The sequence below is a fragment of the Trichechus manatus genome, unplaced genomic scaffold, assembly GCF_000243295.1.
Source record: "Trichechus manatus latirostris isolate Lorelei unplaced genomic scaffold, TriManLat1.0 scaffold00030, whole genome shotgun sequence".
NCBI lineage: Eukaryota > Metazoa > Chordata > Mammalia > Sirenia > Trichechidae > Trichechus > Trichechus manatus.
Genome location: NW_004443966.1, coordinates 11,849,339 through 11,858,165, shown reverse-complemented (window position 1 = coordinate 11,858,165; position 8,827 = coordinate 11,849,339).

Below are 8,827 nucleotides of genomic sequence, written 5' to 3'. Positions count from 1 at the left end.
GCCGGCCTGGTCCGCGCCGGGCTGGCAGCAGGGTCCGACCCGCCGGGCGGCGGCTTGGGCGCTCCGGGCACCGAAACCGCCGTAACGGCCCGGGCCCCGGGCTTGGGCGCTGGAGGCCCGCAGGACGGGTGCTCCAGGCCGAGCCCTTGCCTCAGTTTCTCCTCATCTCCCAATTACCTGGGGCTAGGGAGGCGTGGAAACAATCTACCCAAAAGATTTACGGGAGATGAGGATAATTCGGAGGATGGTTTAAATTCTTGTGAGAAGAGATTTAGTGCAGTTACAAAGGACTATGGAGCCCTGGTGGCGCAGTGTTTAAGAGCTTGGCTGCTGACTAAAAAGTCGGGGAGTTTGAATCCACGAGCCACTCCTTGGAAACCCTGTGGGGCAGCTCTAACCTGTCCTATAGGGTCGCAATGAGTCGGAATCGACTGGACTACTCTCATTTTTTTCCCAGGCCTATGTGGGAATGGGACTGCCATATTAACATGGGGTAATTATTAGTGTTTTCTGTTCAGTGCTCTTGCTATCCCTAAAACAGCCTAAAGATTTAGCAAATAATTCAGCCCAACATTTTTTCCTCTTAAAAAAGTTATATTTTTAATTTCATGTATTTTTAATACATGTAAAAAGTCAGTGTAGATAAAATGAAAACCAATCCCTTCCCTTGAGGCAAACTATTCAACCCCAACTTTCATAGCATTTGCAGCCTCTGCAAAGAAATTCTCTTTTAAACTCTCAATGACACAATCACAATTTATATATATTATTTTATTGTACTTTAAGTGAAAGTTTACATTTAAGTTAGTGTCTCATACAAAAATTTATACATATACATTGTTATGTGACCCTAGTTGCTCTCCCTATAATGTGACAGCACCCTCCTCCTTTCCACCACGGATCTCCTGTATCCATTCAACCAGCTCCTGACCCTCTCTGCCTTCTCATCTCACCTCCGGACAGGAGCTGCCCATTTAGTCTCATGTATCTGCTTGCGCTAAGAAGCGCACTCTTCACAAGTATCATTTTATGTCCCATAGTCCAGTCTAATCTTTGTCTGAAGAGTTGGCCTCAGAAATGGTTTTAGTTCCGGGTTGCCAGAGAGTCCTGGGGCCATGCTTTCTGGGATTCCTCCAGTCTCAGTCAGACCATTAAGTCTGGTCTTTTTACTGGAATTTGAGTTCTGCACCCCACTTTCCTGCTGCTCCATCAGGGATTCTCTGTTATGTTCCCTGTAAGGGCAGTCATTGGTGGTAGCAGGCTCACAATTTATATTTTCGTAGCTTTTGATAAAGAGCTCTCACAGTGGCTTCTGAGGTCACACAACCTTGGTTGGATAGAACTCACTGTTCTTCTAAGCATTCAGCAAAGACTTTTGAGCCATACCAGCAGCTTTATAAACATGTATCACATTTAATTTCCACAACGAATCAAAGGAGTTGGGCATTATTTGCCCCATTTTACAGATGAGGGAACAGGAGTTTAAGAGGCCAAGGTTACCTAGTTTTTAAGTGATGGAATCCATACTCAAACCACACTCTGACTGAATCCAAAGCAGATTCTTAACTAATTACTGTGCTTTTCCCAGATGTATAAAATATAGCTCCTGCATCCGAGGACTTGATAGTCTACTTGAGCTCTAGTTAAAGCCAGCTGGGAATATCAAGCTCCCTATGATGCTGAAGTGGGCAGAACTGGGGTTATTGGATAGTGGCTTCACTCTAGGGGAGCATGTTAAAAAGAGTCATGGTCCCTTGTGTATTTCTATGTCAAGTTATCCTGCAGTGTGGGATGATGTGAATGAGATCAGAGATGGAATAAGAAAAAGCAAATCCATTTGCCATGCAAGCTGATTCTGACTCATAGTGATCCTATCGGACAGAGTAGAATTGCCCCATAGGGTTTCCAAGGAGCCGCTGGTGGATTCGAACTGCTGACCTTTTGGTTAGCAGCCGAGCTCTTAACCATTTTGCCACCAGGGCACCTAGAGATGGAATACATAAACCGAAAAACCAAACCTGTTACTGTCTAATTGATTCTGACTCATAGTGATCCTATAAGACAGAGTAGAACTGTCCCATAGAGTTCCCAAAGCTGCAATCTTTACGGAAGTGGACTGCCACATCTTTCCCCCACGGAGCAGCTGGTGGATTCAAACTGCCAACTTTCCAGTTAGCAGCCGAGTGCTTAACCACTGCACCACCAGGGCTCCTCCAATGGAATATCCGGACTACAGCCAAAGCACAAAGATGCCCTTCCTAATTCAGAATGTCACTTCTAGAGATCTCAGAGGACAAGCAAGTAGCCGAATTTATTCCCTATATAAAAATGCTTCAGACAGCTGCCCACAATTCCCTGCAAAGCTTTTACTTCTGATTATATTGGGGGAAATGTTGACTAGACACTAATCTTTACTGAACATCTCTCTTTAGCACTTTGTAGCTTTAAACTTTATCCAAATTAGAGCAAAAATCTTTTAAGGAAGAGAGTGTGTCTGGGGCCGTATTAAAAGTTGGTTTTATCAGTATGTTAAATAATCCAAGGCCCATCAAGCACTTCCTTTGCTTGCATTGCGGCAATAATGTACAAATTGTGTTTTTAAGAGCATGATCCCTTAGTTCTTGCAACTGATGATCTACAATGGACAAGGATGCCATTTTTGTTGTTTGCCTCGCAAGCTGTCTGATGTCTCTTGCCTGAAAAAAAGGTGTCTATCTCAGGAAAAGTTGAGTTACGCAGCAGTAATCCACAATTCCAAAAATCTCAGGGATTTAAAACGTTTTTCATGGATGCATAGAGGCTCTGCTCTGTGTTGTCTTCCTTTCTCCAGTACTCACGTTGATGGAGCTAATCCTCTCTGGAACATGCTTTGCTGGTCACTAGCAGAGGGAAAAGGAGCCCTGTGGTGCAGTGGTTAAAGCACTAGGCTGCTAACCATAAGGTCGGCAGTTGGAACCCACCAGCCGCTCCGCAGGAGAAAGATGTGGCAGTCTGCTTCCATAAAGATTGCAGCCTTGGAAACCCTATGGGGCAGTTCTACTCTGTCCTATAGGGTCGAGACTCGATGGCAATGAGTGGGTTTACCAGAGGGAAGAGAGCCCCCTAGAGGGTGTCCCTGGGTGGCTCAAATGGTTTGCATTTGTCTCTAACCTAAAGGTTGGTGGTTCTAACTCACCCAGTGGCACCACAGAAGAAAGGCCTGGAGGTCCGTTTCTGTAAAGATTACAGCCAAGAAAGCCCTATGGAGCAAGCAGTTCTAATCTGTAATACATGGGGTCGCCATGAGTCTGAACTGACTCAACAGCAACAAGTTAGGTTGTTTTTTTTTTTTTTTTCAGAGAGCTTCACAGCAGCAACTAAACGCTCAGTCAAGAAGTGACATTATGTCACTTCCACTTATTGGTCAGAACTAGTCACATGGTCATACGCCGACCAATGGGAGTGGGGTGGGGCAGAAAGTGCATTCCCCTTGGCCCTAAATGAGTCAGTAGACCCTGTCATCCTCATTGAGCTCGGTTCACTGTCAAGTCTCGGCTTGGACGTTCTACTGCTCGCCTCAGTTTATATCACCTCTTCTCTACCCAGTGAGCTAAACACACATCACCACATCCAATTGTCTGATCCTTATAACAATTGTTCAAGGTAAATACGTGATTTCCTATGGTAGAGACTAGCTCTCTGTTCACCAAATCCATGCTCTCTTTTTCTTTGGGCACACAGATGAACCACATTTCCCAGCCTCCTCTGCAGATAGGTGTGGCCATATTATTGAGTTCCAGCTGGATGAATGTAATAGCGCCATTTCCAGGCCTGACCCATGCATGCTCTGCCTTCCTGTTCTTGGAAGCCTGCACTGAAGATGGCAGAGCCCCATCAGCTTGAGTCCCTGAAGAACAGTGTGGAGCAGAGCCCTGCTTCCTTCACCAGGAGAATCCACAGTAGACTCTTCTGTAAGCGAAAAATAAACTTTTGCTACAGCAGCTAGCATTACCCTAACTAATATAGGAGATTAAGTAACTTGCCCAGGGTTGCATGGCTATTTGTTTAAATCCCCCTCACTAGATACTAAATGTTCTCGTGAATCTACTTAAGAATTTCTAGAAACGCAAACAAACCAAACCCGTTGTCATTGAGTCAATCCAACTCATGGTGACCCCATGTGTTACAGAGCAGAACTGAGCTCCACACACAAATAGACATATGTACGCTTATGTTCATTGCAGCACTATTCACAATACCAAAAAGGTGGAAACAACGTAAATGCCCATAAACAGATAAATGGATAAATTACAGTACATACACACAGTGGAATACTACCCAACGATAAAGAACAATGATGAATCCATGGAACATCTCACAACATGGAAAAATCTGGAGGGCATTATGCTGAGTGAAATAAATCAGTCACAAAAGGACAAATATTGTATGAGACTACTATTGTAAGAACTCAAGAAAAGGTTTAAACACAGAAAAAAGCATTCTTTGACGGTTACGAGGGGGAAAGGTGGGAGAGGGGAAATTCCTAACTAGATAGTAGACAAGTGTCAACTTCGGTGAAGGGAAGGACAACATACAATACGGGGGAAGTCAGCACAACTGAACCAAAGCAAAGAAGTTTCCTAGACACATCCAAACATTTTTAGGGACTGAGTAGCTGGGGCTGAGGCCTGGGGACCATAGTCTCAGGGGACATCAAAGTCAATTGACATAACACAGTTCATAAATAAAATGTTCTACATCCCACTTTGGTGCGTAGTGTCTGGGGTCTTAAAAGCTTGGGATCTGCCATCTAAGGTACATCTATTTGTCCCCATCCCACCCGGAGCAAAGGAGAATGAAAAACCAAAGACACGAGGAAAATATTAGCCCAAAGGACTACAGAACCACATAAACCAGAGATTCCAGCAGCCTGAGACCAGAAGAACTGGATGGTGCCTGGCTACACCACCAACTGCCCTGACAGGGATCACAACAGAGAGTCCTGGACAGGGTAGGAGAAAAATGTAGAACAGAATTCAGATTCATGTAAAAAGACCAGACTTATCGTCTGACAGAGACTAGAGGAACCCCTGAAACTGTGGCCCCCAGACGCTCTGCTAACCCCGAACTGAAACCGTTCCCAAAGCCCACTTTTCAGACAAAGATTAGACAGGCCTATAAAACAAAAATAACACACGTGAGGAATGTGCCTCTTAGTTCAATCAAATATACAAGGCCAAATGGGCAGCTCCTGTCCACAAGCAGGACGAGAAGGCAGGAAGGGATAGGAACTGGGCGAATGGACCCAGGCAACCCAGGGGTGGAAAGAAGGATCATGCTGTCGTGTTGTGGGGATTGCAACTAATGTCACAAAACAACATGTGTATAGATTTTTGAATGAGATATTAACTTAACCTGTAAACTTTTACCTAAAGCATGCACACACGCGCACACACACACAAACACACAAACTGAGCTCCATAGGGTTTTCTTGTCTGTAATCTTTACATAAGCAGATTGCCAGGCCTTTCTTTAGTGGCACTGTTGGGTGGATTGGAACCACCAACCTTTTGGTTAGTAATCAGGTGTAAACCATTTGCACCACCCAGGGACCTGATAGGATTTTTACAGCAGTTCTTAATTGTGCAGTCCTGTAGGTGGTAGGAGACCATCAGCCGTCTGCGGTGGTGCTTTTGTTTGGTCTGGGCTACAGTGCCACAGCAGTGCCACACTGGGCCTGACCACCGCAAAGAATGCTTGGCAGTTTGCTTCCCTTTTCCGTTTTCCCCTTCCCTTTTCCGTTTTCCCCTTCCCTGTCAATCCAAGTGCAGATGGACAGCCTGATGCCCAGATAGCAGAATGCAGTGACAGCTTTCCGTGTTCAGTTGCTGATGGGCATCTCTGGCTGTGGCTGGGTTTCCCTGGTGCATGACTTCAATCTTCTTCAGGCTGAGCGCCAGCATGCTTACACTGCAGAGGAGTTTGTAGCATTTGCATGCCTTCTTGCAGATGTGCCCTGGGAGTGCAGACGTCAGCAACTCTGGAATTCTAATCAGAAGGTCTCACCAAAAGGTTAGCCTAGGAAGGGTGGGGCATCTTTTCAAAGGGCTAAGAAGACAGGGAGGTTAAAGATTGTTGTCAGATGCCATCCAGTCAGGACTGACTCATAGCGACGCCATGCACAACAGAATGAAACCCTGCTGGGTCCTGCACCTCCTCACGATGGTTGTTATGCTTGAGCCCATTGTTGCAGCCACTGTATCAATCCATCTCGTCGAGGGTCTTTCTCTTTTTCACTGATGCTCTATTTTATGAAGCATGATGTCCTTCTCCAGGGGCTGGTCCCCCCTGATAACATGTCCAAAGTTTAAAGGTAGAAAAGAAATTCCAGAAGGTGAACTCCAAGGGCTAGAGTGGATTATCGAAGCAAGCTTTGAAAATAGTCTGTCTTTATTAATTTTAAATCACAACAGTACAACATGCTCGTTGCAACACATCTAAACAATACTGAAGTATGCCAAATAATGTTGAAGTCCTGTTCCGTCCAAAGTCTGCTGCTCCCAAGTAATTCACCATTGCTGATAGCTGGTGTGCGTCCTAGAAATCTTTAAATGGAACTCAAGATTTGCAGATTTTTTGAAGAGTGTCAATCAGTGCAGCACCAGCTAATTACAGCTAACATTTCTCAAGCTTCTACTAGGTTCCAAGCACTGGTCTAAGCACTTTTCCTACATTTTCTCATTTAATCTACAAAACAATGCCCTGACTGTGATACTGTCACCAACTGAATTTTACAGGAGAGGAAACTGAAGTATGGAAGGATTGAAGTAGTTGTCCAAAGTTACACGGTCCATGAATGGCAACCCAGGGAGTTGTCATGAGTTGGAATCGACTCAACGGCAATTTTTTTTTTAACAGACAGAGCTAGACTTTGATCCTAAGCTGTCTGGCTACTGTGTTCATACAATAATACTCTACTATGCCACCTTTCAGCTGATAAATGGCGAGAGTTACAGAACGGGATACATTCTACATGGTGGACCATGGATGAACCCAATTATAAGGTTTAGGGAATTGGAAGCTGAAATTCAAGTATTGACCATACCACTTACCTAACTTCCCTGAGCCTTAGTGATTCCAACTATAAAATATGGCTAACAGGACAGATGTTGCTAGGTAATGGTATTAACGAGCCAATGATTGTAAAGGGCCATGTAAATGTCTAAAATTACCCCATTTCTCTAAAGAATCAGCGCGCTTTCATTTGTGCTCCTTCTCAGTGGAAGAGTCACTGGGGGAACAAATGGCTTCCGAAATTACACTGCTACTTGTACTCTAGATAATTTAATTTCCTATATGTTAAAGGCTGTTAGTCCTTGATTTTCACTTTTCCCAGGAGATACAATGACTCCCTTTTGGCTTTCTAAATGTCCTGTGAATCCCCATAATCCAGTTTGCAATGATCACTCTAAAATTTTCTGCTTAACTCTTTCTAATTTTTTTCAAGAGAAAATTATTTTGTGCTTACCAATTGCATATCTCAGCAAGATTTTTACTGTACATCCTGCTAACCTACTGATAATTTTGTCCTTCTACCACTAAAAGGCGCTGTTTCATTGATTTCTTTTTTTTTTTTTTCTGGTACCTGCCAAAAGTTCACTTTTGTGCTGGCATCTGTGTGAGTGGTTGAAGCCTGGCCCTTCACAACTGCAGTTGAAATGCTCCAATTACTTGAAACAACAACAACAAAAACCCTTAGTGTTTTAATAATATCTTTATTCCAGGAGCTCAGAGGTCCAGATGCCCCTAAATTAATTACAAACTAAACTTTATTGAATAATTTGGAAAAGAATAAGAAAGTCTTGAAGCTGACTAGAAGAAAAGTTAGTTATGTGAATAGCCATTTATAATTTAAAACTATAAACATTACTCTTTGTCATTTAATTTTTTTTCTGATTGATGTTATTTGGTGAAATTAAAATTTCATCCATCTTGTAGGATTGTTATTACCACTGGAATACCAGTCATGGTATGTAACTGTTAGATTGAATGGATGCATTACATGGAGTTTTCCTATGTTAGCTTTACTATTATTTTAGTAAAATAGTGTTTTACTTTTTTTTATTGTACTTTAGATGAAGGTTTACAGAACAAATTAGTTTCTCATTAAACAATTACGTTTTACTATTTTGTTACTGCATAATTTGGGGAAGTGGCTTCCATTTTATATCTTGTAATGACATAATTCACACTTTGAATCTTTTCACCAGAAAGAATTCAATCTCTTTAAGGACTCATCTGATTAGGTCAGGCCCACTGAGGATAATCTCCCTATCCTAGGGGTTAATTGACTTGGGATCTTAATTACACTTGAAAAATTCCATCACAGCTGAACCTAGACTAGTGTTTGACCGAATAAGTGGAGAAAGTGTGTACACGAGGGAGTGAAAGGAATCTTGGCACCATCTCAGAATTCTGCCTACACAATGATTTCTAATAAACATCTTGAACTCAAGAAATGATATTTAAAACAATGGCATTTGGTAAGTATTTTAGAACAGCATAAACAGTATTCTTCAAAAAGAAACGGGAGAGCCAGGCTAGTAATCCAGAGACTATACAAAAGAAAATAAATGATAGATAACGCTGCCTTGATTAGCTGAAGCCGAGGGGAGAAAATTTCAGGGATACAAACCCACGTTCGGTTAATGTAAATCGCACTGATTTCCTCTGTGACCAGAATTCATTGAGGAATCACTGCGTAGAGTCCAGCCCCTTTTGCTAAGACAGGATCAGCTTGGAGAGGCAGCGTGTCTGCAGGGTCTGGTGGGTGAGAACAGTCCTTCTG